Source organism: Vulpes lagopus, chromosome 5 (genome assembly GCF_018345385.1).
Source record: "Vulpes lagopus strain Blue_001 chromosome 5, ASM1834538v1, whole genome shotgun sequence".
In the NCBI taxonomy this organism is placed as follows: Eukaryota; Metazoa; Chordata; class Mammalia; order Carnivora; family Canidae; genus Vulpes; species Vulpes lagopus.
Window position 1 is genome coordinate 973926 of NC_054828.1, and position 19765 is coordinate 993690.

Here is a 19765-nt window from a genome sequence, read left to right on the forward strand (position 1 = left end):
AGCCACCCAGGCATCCCTATGTTTCCTCTCCTAAAAAGAACCCACTCAACCCTTTGCCCCATTGTCCTTAGACTCCTGGGTCTGTTTCTTTTGGATTTGTAGGGGTGACGTCTATTCTGGATTCTCCTTTTTCAGTTGACTGTGTTACAAATACTGTCCCCCACGTTGTAATTTGTCTTTTTGCTCCTTTATGGTATCTTTTGATGTAAAGTCACCTTAATTTTAATAAACTTAAACTGGTCAACCTTTTCCTCTATGGTGGGAGATTTCTGTGGCTTATAGCCTTACCCTGAGGTCATGAAAATAACTTCCAGGGGCTTCTTCTATAAGTGCTGCCATTGCTCATACATTTCAGCCTTTAATGCTCCTGGGATTGATGGGACCTGGGGTCCTACACAGTTTCATAGGGGACCCAACTGTGGGAAGCCCCTCATCCATAGGTCACCACTGTCACATACGGTATCTCTGGACTTTCTGGTCGGCTCCATCGGTGTGTTCATCTGCCCTGGACCGAAGCCCCAGTGTCTTCATCACTGTAGCTTTGCAGGACATCTTTATGCTAGTCAGCCTTGTTTTTCTTCCTTGGAGATGACTTGACTCTTGAGCCCTCACACTTCCATGCAAGCTATAGAACCAGATTGTCAAGACCCACCAAACCACCAAAAAAAAAAAATTAAAATTAAAAAATGTTGTCTGAGGTTAAATTTATGTATCAGTTTGAGGAGAACTGACTTCTTTACATTTTTGCCTTATGATCTATGAACATGGTATATCTCTCCATGTACTTGTCCTTTAATGTTTTTAAGTAAACTCCTAGACTTTTCTTTGTAATGGCTTATGCTTTTTTTTTTTTTTAAGATTTTATTTATTTATCCATGAAAGACAGAGAGAGGCAGAAACACAGGCAGAGGGAGAAGGAGGCTCCATGTGGGGAGCCCGATGCGGGACTCAATCCCAGGGCTCCAGGATCACACCCTGGGCCGAAGGCAGGCGCTAAACTGCTGAGCCACCCAGGGATCTCTGCTTTTTTTTTTTTAAGTTAGATTTAGTTTTATATGTGTTTTATTGTTTTATTCTATGATAAGTAGTATCAACACTTTTATGTTTTCTTTATTTTTCTTTTCGATGAATTGTGGCTGGTTGATAGAAATGGAATTGATTTTTGTGAATCAGTCTCTTTTCAATCCAGCCGTCTGGCTAATGTTTCTATCAATTCTATTAATATATTTAAAGATTATTTTGAATTTTTCACATGCACAATTATATCATCTGAAGAGTTTTCCATTTCTTGCTATTACAGATTTTATATCTTTTTCTTATTTTATTACACTGCCTAGAACCTTATTTAATTGATCTATTTTTCTCATTTCACTGGATGGCAGGTACATATACTCTGGTTAGTCATAATCCTTGGTTCATGGCAAAGTTTCATTGTTTGTCCTTACATGGCTCACTTTTATTTAGATAGTTTTAAAGACAGAATTAGGGGCACCTGGGTGGCTCAGTTGGTAAAACATCTGCCTTCAGCTCAGGTCATGATCTCAGGGTCCTGGGATTGAGCCCCACGTCAGTCTCCCTGCTCAGTGGGGCTCCTGCTTCTCCCTCTTCCTCGGCTCCCCCTGCCCATGCTCTCTTTCTCTCTCTCAAATAAATAAATAAAATGTTAAAAAAAAGAAAACAACTAAAACTGTAATGAGAACCATAGAGTGATTTCACATCGACCCATCTCTGGCACCCCTACTCCCTGCATCTCCCCCTGAAGTGACCATTATTATCCTTAAAACCACATTTGTCAAATCCTTGTTTTCCTTTTTAGTTTTGTGGCATCCATATGCATTCTTTGAAAGATTTTTAGGGGATCCCTGGGTGGCTCAGCAGTTTAGCGCCTGCCTTCAGCCCAGGATGTGATCTTGGAGACCCGGGATCGAGTCCCGCATCAGGCTCCCTGCATGGAGCCTGCTTCTCCCTCTGCCTGTGTCTCTGCCTCTCTGTCTATCATGAATAAATAAATAAAACCTTTTTTAAAAAATTTTTATTATTTATTTATGATAGTCATACAGAGAGAGAGAGAGAGAGGCAGAGACACAGGCAGAGGGAGAAGCAGGCTCCATGCACCAGGAGCCCAACGTGGGATTCGATCCCGGGTCTCCAGGATCGCGCCCTGGGCCAAAGGCAGGCGCCAAACCTCTTCGCCACCCAGGGATCCCAAATAAAATCTTTTTAAAAAAAGATTTTTAATTTCAAGCTGTTTTTACTTTTTAAGAAGGGCACGATGCTTATATTTTCACCAAGTATCAAATTTGCTAAAATTCATCTACTCTGCTGTATGTCACTGCAGCTCATTTCTTTTTTTTTTAAAGTCCTTTCTTTCTTTCTTTCTTTCTTTCTTTCTTTCTTTCTTTCCTTCCTTCCTTCCTTCCTTCTTTCTGAGAGAGAGGGACAGAGCAAGCACAAGAAGAGGAAGGCCAGAAGGAGAGGGAGAACCAGACTCCCCACCAAGCAGGGAGCCCCGACCCTGGGGGCTTGATCCCAGGACCTTGGGATCATGGCCTGAGCCAAAGGCAGATGCTTAACTGACTGAGCCACCCAGATGTCCCACAGCTCATTTCTTTGTGAGACTATTTTATAAAGGTTCTTTCACTGCCCTGAGATTGTGTATTTAGATTGTTTCCAGGGTTTGCTGTTGTGAATAGTGTCTCTGTGAACGTTCTTGTCCATATCTCTTGTTTTACACGAGTGAGTGTTTCTTGTGAGAAGATGCTTCAGAATGGAATTGCTACCTTGTGGGATATCTGGATGCTCAATTTTAGATGTCCACGAACTGTTTTCCAAGTGCTTTGAGGCCCCTATCTCTCAATCTTGTGACTCTGTGGAATTACCAACATTTTGAGTCATCAGATTTTGTGATTTTCATCAATCAAATAGACTTAAGAAAAGTCTTGCTGTAATCTTGATTTGCATTTCACTGGTTAACTGCGTTAAATATCTCAGTATGTGTTTATTAATTTTTTTTTTTTGTGTTTATTAATTATGTAAATTCCTCTTCTGGGAAATATCTGTTCATATCTTTTGCCTGTTTTTCTGTGAGATTGTTTATGTTCATAGTTATCTATTGTGAACAGCTTCTCCCAGTTTGTAACTGTATTTTTGGTTTTTAAAAAGTATCTTTCGGGATGCCTGGGTGGCTCAGGGATTGAGCATCTGCCTTTAGCTCTGGGCGTGATCCCCAGATCCCGGGATCGAGTCCTGCATCAGGCTCCCTGCATGGAGCCTGCTTCCCCCTCTGCCTGTGTCTCTGCCCCTCTGTATGTCTCTCATGAATAAATGGATAGAATCTTTTAAAAAAAAAGTATCTTTTGATGAGAACTGAATTTCAGTATATGTGCTGCCAAAGTAAGCACTGAAAACTGAATTTCAATGTGGTCAAAATTATCAGTATTTTTTCTAGTCAGTGCTATTTTTGTTCTAAGAAATTTTTCCTTACCTTGAGGTTTAAAATATTATTTACCTACATTTATTACTAGGAGTTTCAAATTTTGTCTTTGATGTAGAAGTCATAACCCGTCTGGAATTGATTTTTTAATATTTAATATGGTATGGTAAGAATCAAAGTTTATCTTTGTCCATAGAGATAACTTTTTACATTTATTAGTTGAAAAATCTCTTTCTTTCCCACTTTGTGAACTGACACCTCACTCTACCTGAATCAGTCTATCTCTGGAGTCTCTATTTTATTCCACAGGTGAATTTGCACCCCTGCACCAGTGCCACACTATCTTCACATCGGGGGGACAAGTCACCTCTCTTTGCCAATTTTCCTTCTTGGATTCACTCCCTTCTACATAAATGTCATAATTGCTTTTATTAAGTTCTACAGCAAATCCTATTGAGATTTTAGTTGGGTTTGCATTGACTCCCTAGATTAATTTGGGGGAAATTGGCAGATTAATGAAATAATATCTTCCTACCCATGAACATGATATACTTCTCCATTTACTTTATATGTTCCTTAAATTTTATTTTTTTATATATTTTTCTAATAGAGATTATATATATCTTTTATTATATTCTTTTTTTAAATTTTTATTTATTTATGATAGTCACAGAGAGAGAGAGAGGCAGAGACACAGGCAGAGGGAGAAGCAGGCTCCATGCACCGGGAGCCCGACGTGGGATTCGATCCCTGGTCTCCAGGATCGCGCCCTGGGCCAAAGGCAGGCGCCAAACTGCTGCGCCACCCAGGGATCCCTATCTTTTATTATATTCATTCTTAGTTCCTTGATGTACTATAGGACTGCACATGATGCCATCTCTCTATATCATTGCTTGCTGCTGGTTTATAAAATGCAACTGATGTTTATATTTTAATTTTCTATACTGCCACATTTCTAAACTCTCATTATTTCTAAAAATTTCTATATACATTCTTCTGAATTTTCTATGTAAGTAATTCTATATCATGTGCGGATAGCTTTGTATATTCTATTCCAATTTTGTCTGTAATTTCTTTGTCTTGTTGTATTGTAGTGGCTAGAACCTCCTATACAGTATTGAATTCTTGATTTTAAAAGGAATGTTTTTAACATTTCCTCATTTATAATGACATTTTTCTAGGTCTTTATGAACTTATAGATATGATATAAATATATATAGACACTCTAGCATATTAAAGAAGTTTCTTTCTAATTATTACCAAGAATTTGTAGTGTGAGTAGGTAGTGAATTTTCTCAAAAAACTTTTTTTGCAGGGATCCCTGGGTGGCGCAGAGGTTTAGCGCCTGCCTTTGGCCCCGGGCGCGATCCTGGAGACCCGGGATCGAATCCCACGTTGGGCTCCCGGTGCATAGAGCCTGCTTCTTCCTCTGCCTGTGTCTCTGCCTCTCTCTCTCTCTCTCTCTGTGACTATCATAAATAAATAAAAAAATTTAAAGAAAAACTTTTTTTGCATCTATGAGGTTATCATAAGCTTTTTCTCCTTTGTACTATTAAAATGGCAAATAACGTCAATTGTTTTTTTTAACTTGGTTTGATGTTAAGCTCGATATATGGCTAGATTTTGTTTCTTACATGTAGTTGAAATTCATTCTCAACCATTATTTATTTATTCATACTATTATTTATAGACATTTACATTGTTTCTAGTTCAGACTATTACAAATAGTGCTGCCATGAATGTTCTTGAGTTTGGTGAAATACATACCCTGGGGGTGCCTGGGTGGCTCAGTCGGTTAAGCATCTGGCTCTTGATTTTGGCTCAGGTTGTGATTTCAGGGTTGTGCGATTGGGCTCCCCACTCGGTGGGGAGTCTGCTTGTCTCCATCTCCCCCTGCTTCTCCCCTCAGCTTGTGCTCCCTCTCTAAAGTAAATCTTCTAAAAAAAAAAACCATACTTACACTGTTCTGTGCTGAGTCACGCACTCAGCTTTGGCAGGCATCACGCCTAAGGATTTTCCACAGTGAACATGCCAGGTTACATCCCACCACAACGTAAGGGTGTCCCGGTTGCTCTATACTCTTGCCAACGCTAGCTATTCTCTTTATTTTTATTTTGGCCATTCTGGTGGAAGAGTAGTGGCTTCACATTGTAGCTTCAATTTGCATTTCCCTGATGACGAAGGAAGCTCAGCTTTCTTATTTATGTTCCCTTTGAACATACTCTTGTAAAGTTCCAATTTCTGCGTTTGGACAAATTTTTTTGTTGGCCTAATTGTATTGGCTTATAGGAGTTCTCTAGATATTGTAGATGCAAGCCCCTTGGTAGGCAGAACTATTAAAAATATCTTTTCTTGGGGCACCTGGCTGGCTCAGTCTGTAGAGTGCATGATTCTTGACTTCAGAGTTTCAGTTCAAGCCCCATGTCGGGGATAGAGATTACTTAAAGAAAATAAAATCTTGAGACACCTGGGTGGCTTAGTGGTTAAGCGTCTGCCTTCAGCTCAGGGCATGATCCCGGGGTCCTGGAATCAAGTCCCACATCAGGCTCCCCGCATGGAGCCTGCTTCTCCCTCTGTGTCTCTGCTTCTCTCTGGGTCGCTCATGAATTATTATTAAATCTTTAAAAAAAAGAAAATAAAATCTTAAAAAATATATATCTCCTCTCATCCTATGATTTGCTTTTCCTTCTCTTCATAACGTCTTCAATGCACCTAAGTTATTAATTTCAGTATCTTCCAGTATCAATGTTTCTTTTATGATTAGCACCTTTTGTTTTCTGTTTGAGAAATTTTTGCCTACCCCAAAGTCACAAAAAGTCACTTCTATTTTCTTCTGAAAGTTGTGTTGTTGATACCTTTCACATTTAGATCTGTATTCCATCTAGAATTGTTTTAGTGTGTGCTGTGATATGTAGGGTTCAATAATCATTATTTTTTCGGTATGGGTATTTAGCCACTGTGGTACGGTATGTTAGAAACACTGTTCCTATCTGTACCGCACCGTATACACAGGTGGCCGCAGTCTCTCTTTCTGGGTTTGGACTCTACTCTGTTCCAATTGTCTGCCTATCTTTTTTAGTCAGGTTTTGGCAGGAAGAAAGCTACATAACAAAGGCACCTTCCCCTCCCCCCCTCCCGCGCCGCCGCCACCACCACCACCCAGTGGTGCTTATTCAGCAAAAGTTTATTTTTCTCATGCCTTCAGGTCAGCTGCAGCGATATTGGGTTCAGCTGGGGAAGGCTCAGCTGGGCTCCAGGCTGCAGGTTGGGCTCAGATCTGCATCATGTGTCTCCTCCTTCTAGGACCCATGGCTTCCCAGGGTGTCTTCTTGACATGGCAGATGGTATAAACATGAGAGAGTAAGCCAAACCATGCAAGCATATGCATTCTACTCATATCACATCTGCACACACTGCACTGGCCAAACTCTAGTGGGCGAGGAAGGATACTTTGCAACAAGGAGGAGGAGGAAAGGAGTGACTATGTCCTGAACAATCACCAAATATACAATAGTCCAATCTCTCAGTCATCAGTATTCACTTACCTCCTATCAAAAAATAAACTTACTGCCCTCTACTCCAAAAGTCTCCCAATTAGGGCATCAAGCTCCAAGTCCCAGATCTCATGATTCTGCATCAGCTCTGGATTCTACATCACTCCTCTTCATCTGGATAACCATGAGTGAAAAAGACAAGTCCAGTTTGGGATTAACTTGGCCTGTGGCTGTTTCTTGGATGCTGGCAGATGACACGAGACTCCTAGATCAGAGACCAAGGTGGTCATTACTCAGGGCACAGCACGAGCACTGGCCTATCTGCGACAGTCCCACGAGGAGGGTGGGAGATGGCCCAGGTGGATGCTACACGCAGTGAGATTGCGTCACAGCTGAGGAACCCTGATGTGGGATCTGCCATTTTAATAGCAGGCAGTAAGCAACCCTGCTCTTGGCCTGGAGAGAGATACTATCTCATCCCTCAGGACCACTCGCTGCATGCATGACCCTGAGAGATGGCCCAGGTAAAGGGTAGTCAGGGCCTTGCATTCTTGGCATACCCAACAAAATGTGCAGGGTGCTCAAGAGACCCGTGGAGGACAGGCTCTCCCCATAATCCACTGGTCAGTCCTGCTCAGCCTCTGGTGAGTTTTGACATGAGTGTCCACTCTACTGGCCATTCGGATTAATCTGACTGGCAGAGGTTGACACCAAATCTCTTCAGTTTGATACATGTCTTAGGCTACCTTCCAAAAGCTTCAAGTAGCAGGAAGGAGCCAACCTGCGGCCCTGACCTCAGCCCAGGACTCGGCGTGCTCTAAGTCCCAGACAGCCAGTCTGGTGCTCATGAAGACTCACACGACTGAGTTTAGACTGACCTCTCATCTTCGATGTCATTGCCAATATAGGGCACAGTGGACGGGCTGACAAGCCACCCCCACCCCCCACCCCGCACCTCCGCTGGAGAAGGTTTGTGTGGTCCATTCAACCTGCAACCCCCTCCCCCATACAAATTTGCTTCGTTGCTGACACGCTGCACCCCGATGGCCTTGCGTGGCACAAGCCAGCTGGTTTCACAGCCCACGGACGGACAGGTCTGACCCTGTCGCAGCTGCGGTTTGACTGCCCCTATGGGCCACATGCCAGGTCCGCAGGACAGAGAGCACCAAACTTCCCCTGTCCTGGACCTCCAGGCTCTAAAAGCTCCCCACAGATGTGCCTTCTGGTCCTCCATTCATAGCCACAAACTCAGTTCTCCTCTCCTTCCACTATCCTTTCCTTCCATCTGGAACATTCCACTGGAGATGGACCGTAGCCCTGTGTTGGTGCTCAAGGACCATGCCATCTCCATGGAGAATCCAGGTGGCAGAGCTGGGACCAAGTTTGAATCTTGTGGGCCCCCGTTAGGCCGGCTTCAGCAGAGGGGGCACGGCTGGGGTGCGAGGCTGCTAGGGAAAGAAAGCAGCTCCACGCCTGGCCACATTCCCCTGGAGCAGGTGAGGGGGTAACAGGCTGTCCCAGTCCTGGGTCGTGCCACACGGGTAGCAGGAAGCCCGGGGTACCACCTAACACCCCAACTACGGGCCCGTTGCTGGTTGCCAAGGTGACAAGAGGCGCACCGCTGCAGACTGGCCCAGGGGTCAGCAAACCGCAGCCTGCAGCCTGTTTCTCTGTGGCCTGTGAGCTGAGAACAGTCCTTACCTTTTTATTTATTTTATTTTAAAAATTTTTTTGAAGATTTTATTTACTTATTCATGAGAGGCACACACAGAGAGAGAGAGAGACAGAGACACAGGCAGAGGGAGAAGCAGGCTCCACACAGGGAGCCCGATACGGGACTCGATCCCAGGACCCCAGGATCACGCCCTGGGCTGAAGGCAGCGCTAAACCGCTGGACCACCCGAGCTGCCCGGTCCTTACCTTTTTAAAGGGTCATAAAAAAAAAAAAAAAAAAAAAAAAACAGCAAAGACTATGAGAGACTTCCCTCTGTCCCAGTCAGAGAAAGTTTGCTGCCCCCTCCACAAATGGTGACCGACGACCAGCCTTCTGTCCCACAGCCTTCCTGCCAGCACCACGAGCTGATTCGGTGGATTTCCTGCGTCCTGAGTCACCATGGTTTAGCCTCAGGCTTTGTCACCACCTCACGCGGGTCTCCTGGCCAGGGTGTGACATTTCCCTCCCACCCACTGGGCTGTTCCAAAGCCAGCGCCACCTGCTTTGGGTTTGTCGCAGCCGCAGCACCACTCTCTCTGGATGCGTCCCAGTCATCCCACATGGCAAAGGACTCCAGCGCGGTGCTTGAACAAACATTTCCCACTCCTGAGGCTGCAGGGCCGGGCTGCGCTGGCTCCCAGGCTCCCAGCTCCCCGTGAGCCCTCCTCCCTGGGCCCGTGGCTGCCCAGCACGCGTTTCAAGATGCCAGCCGGGCGTGCCAGGGCCTGGAGCCTTCCTGCAGCGTCCGTGGGTGACAGCAGGCCACCGGGGGTGGGAGGGACGTTCTTGGCCTCGGTCCTTCCACGTACATTTTAGGGTCAACCGGGGACTTCTAAGGAAGGAAGGGCAGGGGGCAGGCTGGGGTTCTAAGTGGGATCACCTTGGCGGGGCCCATCATGCTGGGGACAGCTGACCCCTTTTTTATTTTGCGTCTTTCAGAGCATGACCGTGATCGCCTCCATCTGATTAAGGCTCCTTCTGTTGGTGTGTTTTGTGGTTTTTCAGCATAGGGGTTGATACCTCTCGCGTTAGGTTTCCTCCCTTTAGGCACTTGGTGGTTTTTCATGCCATAGGAAATAGTATCTCTCCTTTTTTATTTTATTTTTTTATTTATTTATTTTTTTTTAAATTTTTTTTTTTTATTTATTTATGATAGTCACAGAGAGAGAGAGAGAGAGAGGCAGAGACACAGGCAGAGGGAGAAGCAGGCTCCATGCACTGGGAGCCTGATATGGGATTCGATCCCGGGTCTCCAGGATCGCGCCCTGGGCCAAAGGCAGGCGCCAAACCACTGCGCCACCCAGGGATCCCTCTCCTTTTTTAAAAATGATTTTTATTTACTTGAGAGAGAACACAAGCAGAGGGAGCAGCAGAGGCAGAGGGAGAAGCAGGCTCCCCGCGGAGCAGGGAGCCCCACGCGGAACTCGATCCCGGGACCCCAAGATCACGACCTGAGCTGAAGGCAGATGCTCAATCGCCGAGCCCCCAGGCACCCGGGTCACACTGTTGGACCCTGACTCACGGGTGCCAACGTGTCCCGGTGGACGCCCCAGAGACTCAGACCCCAGACAGGCAGATGCAACAAGCAAGAGGGTTTATTGGACGTTTGTGCAAACGGGCTCTCCGCCTCAGAGGTGGCAGAGCGCCCCGATTAGCAATTACAGGCATCTTTTAAAGGCAAAGAAAACGCGGGAGTAGCATAGCATTCGGGTTATGACGTGATTGATTTCTTTGAAGGTCAACACGACCATGTTCAGGGACTTTTCCAGTCAGGGCGAGGGGGGGGATAGTTTTCTTATCTCGGAAAAACAGAATGTTTTTGTTGCTTGAATTCATGGGAGGCGCCTGGATGGGCTGCCTCAGGGTTAGGCCTGGTCCCACTCACGGGGGTGTGTGTGTGTGGAGGGGGGGGGTTCTTCATTCCCTCCTCTTTGTTTGGACTGATTTAACCTTAAAATCTTAGGGAACTTTTATTTTTTCAGTTTGAAGGGCCCGATATTGTTGAGTTAGTACCAGAGCTTGGGTAATGGACAATCTTTCTCGGATGAACTGGAGCAGCCGGTTGAGGATGCAGGGGCGGAAAGTTGGCAGCAGGAGCAGGATAACTAGAGGGCCCATAATGGTAGAGATTAGGGTGGTCATCCAGGGAGACTGGTTAAACCAGCCTTCAAATCAACCCTGCTGGGCCTCCCGGTCCCTTTGTCTTTTATTTAGCCTATCTCTGAGTTTGGCCATGGAGTCCCTGATGACTCCAGAGTGGCCTGCATAGAAACAGCATTCTTCTCCCAGGGCCGCACACAGTCCTCCCTCTTTCAGGAATAATAAACCCAAGCTTCTCCTGTTTTGAAGTACTACTTCTGAAAGTGAGGTAAGGGATTGCTCTAACTTAGAAACGGACTGCTCTAGTGCCCGTAGATCTTTATCTACAGCTGCCTGGAGTTCTAAATAACGTCGTGAGCCCTGGATCAGAGCAGCTGCGCCAGTACCCACCCCAGTTGCGACCCCTAGTCCCAGCATAACGGCTAGGGTTAGGGAGACAGGCTCGCGCTGAAAACGGGTGGGATGTCTGTCATATTGATTTTTTAGAGTTTCAGCAGGGTGATAGAATACCCTGGGCATAATCTGCACCATAACACAGAAGTCCTCAGAGTCATTTAGGACCTGAGCAGATACACAGGGGGTGAGGCCTTTGTTGCATGCCCACCAGGTTCCCGGCTGGGGCACCAGGTAAGAGTCAGTCCCTAAAATCAGGGCGGCAATATTGCAGAGTTCCTGGTAACCCGGGTGAGTATAGTTAGCCTTGACAGTGATGTAATCCCAGAAGGAGGAGGGCCTCCCAAACTGTGTCTCCCGTAGTCTCGCACCCCCAATTTTTACAATGGCAGTGTTCCCCCCCCCCCCCACAGGTGTGATTTAGCCTGCGATCTCGGTGGTACTCGGGACAGACATAGAAGGGGAGGGTGCGTAACATGGCCCTCCTTAGGCGTCCCACATCCTCCCCAGGGGTCTAATCCTTTTCGTCCTGGGGGCTTTCTCGGTTGGGGGCTTTAGAGGTGTTGGAATACCCCTCTAGGTCCCATGGGCTGGGGGCCCCTATGGTTGATTTACATAAGTCAGGATATAGGTTGGGCCACCAGGTTCCTATGGGAGTAGTTTTTGTTATTGACCAGACCTTGTCACCCCCAGATGTTAATACCTGCCAGGTTAACTTTTTGGGGGCATGACGGTTACCTTTGGTGGGGGTGAAAAGCGCTAGGAGAGGTAGGAATATAACAATTGTTATTGAACAATTTTTGAAAGTCTTATCTTGAACGGATTTTGAGTGCGGTGGAGCCTCCATTGGAGTGGCTCGCCCGGTCCGTCCTGGCTTGCGTCAGCGGTGCTCGTTGATGGGGCGCGCTTGACGTGTGAGGTGTGGACCCAAGCAGCAATACCGTCTACTTTTAGGGCGGTTGGGGTGGTTAGTAGTACGGTGTATGGGCCCTTCCAGCGGGGCTCAAGGGTCCTGGACTGATGTCTCCTGACGTGGACGGGGTCACTGATCTGGAATGGGTGTGGGTCGGTTGCATCTCCAGGGCGGTAGACAGCTGCAAGGGGTCTCCAGATCTGGTGCTGGATAATCTGGAGCGCATTTAGCCTGTCCTGTAAACCGGGAGTATTAGCAAGAGGGTCAATAGCAGAATCTAGTAAGTCCGTCACTGGTGGGAGACCTCCATAGAGAATCTCGTAAGGAGTTAGTCCATGGTGCGTGGGAGTGTTCCGGACTCGGAACAGGACCAAGGGGAGGAGTTGGACCCAGTCTCTAGTGCCAGTCTTCAACGTCAATTTGGTTAGGGTCTCTTTAATTGTTCTATTCATTCTTTTTACCTGTCCTGAGCTCTGGGGTCTGTATGCACAATGTAATTTCCAATTTATCCCCAGTAATCTGGCCACCAACTGACTTACCTGGGAGACGAAGGCAGGGCCGTTGTCCGACCCTATTACCTTGGGCAGTCCAAACCGGGGGAAAATTTCTTCTAGGATTTTCTTGACAACCACCTGGGCAGTTTCTCGTCTGGTGGGGAAGGCTTCTGTCCATCCTCCTGTGGGCCTAGTGCAGCGGCTCGTGCTGTTTCATTGGCCATCCTGTTCCCCTCTGCTACTGGGTCGTTGCCGTGCTGATGCCCAGGACAGTGAATTATACTCAATTTTCTGCTGTCAGTATAAATGTTGACCTTTTTTGTCCTTAGCCTTTTTTAGGGCCTGAGTTAGGGCTATAAGCTCCGCCCTTTGAGCTGAAGTCCCAGGCTTTAGGGCACTGGCCCAGATGACAGTTTTTTTCTTTTTTTTTTTTTTTTTTAATTTACCACGGCCGCCCCGGCTTTACGTTCACCATTTCATAGAAAGCTACTCCCATCTGTGTACCAGGTTGCTTCAGCATCTGGCAAAGACTGGTCCGTCAAGTCCCCTCTGGTGCCATGGACCTCGGCTAGGATCTGGTGGCAATCATGCATTACCAGGGAGGGGGACTCGGTTTCTGGAAGCAAGGTGGCCAGGTTTAGGGATGTAGCCGTTCCAAACCGTATCCGCTCGGAATTCAGTAACATGGCCTGATAATGGGTGACCCGAGCGTTTGAGAGCCATCGTTCAGGGGGCTGGCGGATGACTGTCTCTATGGTGTGGGGGGGCCACCACAGTGAGTGGTTGGCTGAAGGCCAACTTATCTGAGTCTTTTACCAGGACTGCCACAGCCGCTATTATTCGGAGACATGGGGGCCATCCTGCAGCCACGCTGTCTAATTTTTTTGAAAAGTATGCCACAGGCCTTTTTCAGGGTCCCAGTTTCTGAGTTAGGACCCCTTTGGCTATTCCTCGGCGTTCATCAGCATATAACGCAAATGGCTTGGTTACATCTGGGAGGCTCAGGGCAGGGGTGGTCAATAAGGCCCTTTTTATTTTGTCAAAAGCCAATTGTTGTTCCTTTCCCCAGTGGTAGGGGGCGTTGGATTTCGTGAGGGGATATAGGGGAGCCGCCAGCTCTGCAAACCCGGGTCCCCAGAGGCGGCAGAACCCGGCACTGCCGAGGAACTCTCGTAGCCCTCTGGCATTAGTGAGTGCAGGGATCCGGGCTACAGCCTTTTTGCGGCCCTCTGTCAGCCACCTCTGGCCTCCTTCCAGGAGATATCCCAGATAGGTCACTTGTCTCTGGCGTATTTGGGCCTTTTTGGCAGAGGCCCTATGCCCCAGTCCTCCCAGTCTCTCGAGCAGGGCCCCCGTACCTTTTACACAATCCTGTTCTGTCTTAGCCGCTAGGAGCAAATCATCCACGTACTGTAGGAGGATGAGGTCCGGATGGCCAACTCGGAAGTCTGCCAAGCCCTGATGCAAGGCTTCGTGGAACAAGGTGGGGGAGTTTTTGAATCCCTGTGGCAGCCTTGTCCAAGTGAGTTGTCCTGAGAATCCCGTCTCAGGATCTTTCCATTCAAAAGCAAAAACAGGCTGGCTTTGAGAGCTTAATCTTATGCAAAAGAATGCATCTTTTAGATCTAAAACCGTATACCAGACGTATACCAGACGTGGCTCAGGGGCAAGATGCTGAGTAAGTTGTAGGGATTCGGCACCACGGGGGTGTATGTCCTCCGCCCTTCGGTTAACTTCCCGTAAGTCTTGTACCGGCCGGTAATCTCCTGTGCCGGTTTTTTTTTTTTTTTTTTTTTTAACGGGCAACAGAGGAGTGTTCCAGGGCGACTGACAAGGTATTAAGATGCCCAATTGTAATAGTCTCTGTATATGTGGCCGAATGTCCTCTTTGGCCTCTTTGCTCATTGAATATTGCCGGATCGATATAGGGGTGGCCGAGGATTTTAGGTTTATAATTATGGGTGGCTGGTTAACAGCTAGTCCCATTCCAGCTGTTTTCACCCAGGCCTGAGGGTAGTTAGTGAGCCATTTAGAATTTAGGGGCTGCACGGACAGTGGAGAGTCCTCGTGCAGCCGATGTTTTTCCTTTAGGCGCAAGGTTAATACCTGGAGGGGCTGCCTTTCTGCACCAGTAATGGTGGCCCCTTTCTGATGAAAATAGATCTGAGCCCCTACTTTTGAAAGAAGGTCTTTGCCTAGGAGGGGGTAGGGGCAGTCTGGGACCAGTAGGAAGGAATGTGTTACTTGCCCAGTGCTCAGGTGGACCTTCCGTTCGGTTGTCCATCGATATAACTTGCCTCCAGTTGCTCCCTGAACCCAAGACGTTTTAGAGCTCAAGGGTCCTTTTGCCTCAGTTAAAACTGAATGTTGAGCTCTCGTATCAAGCAAGAAGGTCACTGGCTGGCCCCTCACTTTAAGGGTTATCCGAGGCTCGGGATGGGGGGGCTCCTGGCCGTGACACCCCTAATCTTTATCTTTTAGGGACAGAAAGGCAAGGGGCTTCTTTTTAGGTCCCTGCGTTTGGCCCTTCTTTGGACAATCTTTAACCCAATGTCCTTTTTCCTTGCAGTAGGCACACTGGTCTCGTTCAACCCGTGGTTTTCTTTTGTCTCCCAGGTCCTTACTCTGTCCTGACTTTCTCTGCCCTGAGCCCTGTACTATGGTGGCCAGTATCCCAGTCAGTTCTTTATTGCTTTTTTTAAATTTCTTTTATTCTCTCATTCCTCTTGCTCTTTACAGATCCTTTTCTCTCTTTCCTCCGGGGTCTCTCTCTATCTCTCTCTAAGTCCTGTAAGGTGTATCCCTGAAGTCCCTCCTACCATTTTAACTTATTACAAATACCCGAGGCCGACTGTCCGATGAAGGACATGATTACATCTGGCTGGCGATCGTCAGCCAAGGGATCAAAGGGAGTATACATACGGTAGCCTTCCATTAATCTTTCCAGAAAACCTGCCGGCGCCTCATCTTTTCCCTGCACTATAGCACGTACCTTTGCCAAATTGGTGGGGTGACGCCCTGCCCCTCTGAGACCCGCTAGGAGTACCTGGCGATAGAGACGGAGCCGCTCCCTACCAGCAGCAGTGTCGTAGTCCCAGGTCGGGCGAACCAAGGGGAAAACACCCTCGATTTCATTAGGCAGCTGGGTCGGCCTCCCATCCGCCCCGGGGACGTTTTTCCGAGCTTCGAGGTAGACGCGCTGTCTCCTCCGTGGTGAGGAGAGTCTGCAGGAGCTGTTGGCAGTCATCCCAGGTCGGCTGGTGGGTCAACAGAATTGACTCAATTAACCCGGTTAGTGCCAGGGGGTCTCGGGAGAAAGTGGGGTTATGAGTTTTCCAGTTGTAAAGGTCAGAGGCAGAGAACGGCCAGTATTGCATCTGGCCGCCTACTGATCGGAGGGGAAGTGCCCGGGAGGTCCGGACGTCTTCCAACTTCCCCCACCGCCCCCCGCGCTCTCGTCGAAAGCGGAGGCAACTGGAGAGTGGGGGTGAAGCGAGGGGTCGCCTCTTCACCCCAGTAGAGTCGGGGACGGAGCTGAGGGAGCGGAAGGAGAGGTAGGGCGGGGAATAAGGGGAGTGACGCAGGGAGGGGGTGGGGGTCTCGGCCCGATCCCCCCTGAGAAGGGGTGAAGCATTTTATCCAGGGGGGTGGGTTTTTAGCGAGATCCTCCCAAACTATGATGTACGGCACCTGATCGAGGTGCCCATTGGGTCCTGGCTGAAAGACCAGGGCCTTCACCTGCAAGATAACACCAATGTTAAAAGTTCCGTTCCTGGGCCACCCGACGTTGAGAGTCGGCCACTCTGAGGAGCAGAAGGTGACCCATTTTTGTCTTCTGACTTCGACCGAAAGGTTGTGTGCCTGGCCGGTGACTTCTTTCCAGTGATCTAGAGCGAGGCTTAAAGGGGTGGTTACAGTCTGTCCCATGGGTGTAGAAAAGAGGTGAGCGGTGAGGAAGAGGACAGAGAGAAAGACACAGAACAGACAGACGCACACAGATGACAGGACCGCCGCGGCGGATTCAGATGGGAGCGGTCTCAAACAATGACCCTCCCTGAAGAGGAGGGAGTGCCGGGCTCCCTCCCTCTTCCAGACCACTCCGGAGTCAGACTCCGGAGCAGGACCAGAAAGACACAGAACAAACAGACACACACGAATGACAGGACTGGCACGGCAGATTCAGATGGGAGCGGTCGCGAACAACGACCGTCCCCGAAGAGGAGGGAGTGCCGGGGCTCCGTTCCTCTTCCAGACCACTCCGGAGTCCGACTCCGGAGGGGGACCAGGGGTCTCAGGGCACGTCTGCCTCCTTCGCTGGTCCAAATACAGAGTACAGCGTCCTGCAAGCACAATACAGACCCGGCACAATACAGACCCGGCCAGTCAGACAAACGGACGAGACAAATATGACTTTTAGCGAGCTCGGTCTTACCTACTACCTGTTTTAGGATTGAGCCTGGGGGCATCTCGGATCCCGACGAGCCCCCAAATGTTGGACCCTGGCTCACGGGTGCCAACGTGTCCCGGTGGACGCCCCAGAGACTCAGACCCCAGACAGGCAGATGCAACAAGCAAGAGGGTTTATTGGACGTTTGCGCAAACGGGCTCTCCGCCTCAGAGGTGGCAGAGCCCCGATTAGCAATTACAGGCATCTTTTAAAGGCAAAGAAAACGCGGGAGTAGCATAGCATTCGGGTTATGACGTGATTGATTTCTTTGAAGGTCAACACGACCATGTTCAGGGACTTTTCCAGTCAGGGCGAGGGGGGGGATAGTTTTCTTATCTCGGAAAAACAGAATGTTTTTGTTGCTTGAATTCATGGGAGGCGCCTGGATGGGCTGCCTCAGGGTTAGGCCTGGTCCCACTCACGGGGGTGTGTGTGTGTGTGGGGGGGTTCTTCAACACCTCTTTTCACATTGTGTTCTTAAGGCACAGCTGATGCGTGGTGCATGCGGACCGCAGGGGGACAGTTTGACATGTTACACCTGCACGCACAGCACCCAGATCGAGGCCGATGACGGTTCTCATGTCCCTGGGCCCCTTTCCACTCTGCACTTTGGGGACAACGGCTGTCCCACTGAAGTCTCCACAGATTGTTTTTGGCCGTGTGTGCCCCCCCACGTGTGGCCCCTCGCGCACTGTGCCAGGCCAAGCGGCCACCTGCCCGCAGAGTCCCTGGCGCCTGTGGGCTGGGCTCACCTGCTGCTCCAGTGATGCCCGGGGCCTGTGTCCCGGGCAGAGGGGCGGCCGCCGCGCGATGGCCCCTGGTCTCCAACGGGGATGTGTGGCGCCCTAGGCCACGGGGCGCTTCTCTGCTGTAGAAGAAACTGCCGGCTTTCCCTAGCAGGTGCGATGCTCTGCACTCCGTGCGGCCCCCCCGTGTCACCCGCGCTCCGCAGCCACGACTGTAGCGTCCTGGCCCTGCTGGCAGGTGGGGACGCAGTGGCCTCTCACCGCGGCCTTAACCTGTGTTTCCCTGATGGCCGATGGCACTGAGCGCTCTGCTTTGTGCTTCCCGGTTATTCCTTATGACGTCCCTATCTCATTCTTTTGCCCATTTTTCAATGAAATCATTCATGTTTTTGTTGTTTACTTGTTGTGGCTTGTATGTATGTGATGCATTTATTTGTCAGATGCATGTATGGAGAATATTTTCCAGTCGGCGGCTTGCCTTTTCACTTTCTTAGTGACGTCTTTTGAAAAGTAGAACTATTTCATGAAGCCTAACTTACCACTTTTCCCTTTCAGGGCTACTGCTTTTGGCATCTTGTCTGAAAGAGCTTGGCCCACACCTAAGTCAGAAAGATGTCCTCCAGGGCCTCCTTCTAGAAGCTCTGTGGTTTTGACCCTCACATTTTGGTCTGGGATCCATCCTGAATTCAACTTTTTGCACGTGGCGTGAAGGGGCCGAGGCCCATGTGGTTTTCTTAGCAACGTCCTGTTACCATTACCAGAAAGGCTCATGCCCCCCGCCTCATCAGAAACAGACTCTCCAGAATGAAGTCTGGGTTCTCTACTCTGGCCCATTTTTCTGTTTACCTGTTCTTAGGCTAATATCTCACAAAAGCACTGCCTTAAGTATCTCAGTTTGGAAAAAAGTCAGGGAATGGGATCCTGTAAGTTCTCCGGCAGCTTCCTGCTCAGTGTTGCCTTGGCTGTTCTCCGTCTTTTGAATTTTCATATAAATGTTGCCATCAGCTCATACGTTTCCAGAAGAGCTGGTGGGGTTCTGACTGGGCCCACGTCCCATCTACACATCCTTTTAGGGGGAATTGACATCCTGTGATGTGCAGACTTCCAATGTCTGGGTGTGATGTACTCAACAGTCATTTGGATGTTCTTCAGTTTTCCTCTGCAATATTTTAGCATAGACTGCTTAAATCAAACTTATTCATCTGTATCTGATGTATTTTTGATGCGTTTATAAATAAATTTTGATACTTTTATAAATGGTGCCCTTTTTTTTGTAAGAATGTATAAAATCTATCATCTTGGCAGATCTCAGCTATTCCAGACAGCATCACCACGTTTGCTGTCACATCCTCAGACCTTACTCATCTTTGAGCTCCCCGTGTGGACCCTTGATCAGCCTCTCCCTGCCGCCCCTGCACCTGGCCCCTGGCAGCCACTTTCTATTACTCTGTTGCTATGAGTTTGACTTTTTTTCTTTTCAGATTCCACTTGTGAGTGTTATAAATGGTGTTTGAAATTTTATTTTCCATTTACTTGTGCTAATGTATAGAATATTCCCTTGTTCTTTGTACATTGACCCTGTAGTGCAAAGTGCTTATAAATTGACTTCTTGGTTCTCATAGTTTGTGATGTCTTTGCATTTTCTATGTAATCACATCAAGCCATAGAGAGTTCTTTTACTTCTTTCTGGTCTTTATGCCTTTGTTTCTCATTCTTGACTGGTTGCACTAGCTGGAACCTCCGGGGAGGAAGAGGGGGCAGGTGTCCATCTGTGATATTAGCAGGAGGTTTTCCTCGAGGGCACCTTGTCATTTTAGAGGCAGTTCCCTCTCTTTTGTTTCCTGAAAGTGCTTTTCCTTCCTTCCTTCCTTCCTTCCTTCCTTCCTTCCTTCCTTCCTTCCTTCCTTCTTTCCCTCCTTCCTCCCTTCTTTCCTGTTGAGATGAACATATTTTGCTAGTGTGGTGAACGGCACTGATGGATTCATGAATGTGAATCCTGCAGCATGCAGAATGACACCTTCGTTTTTGTTC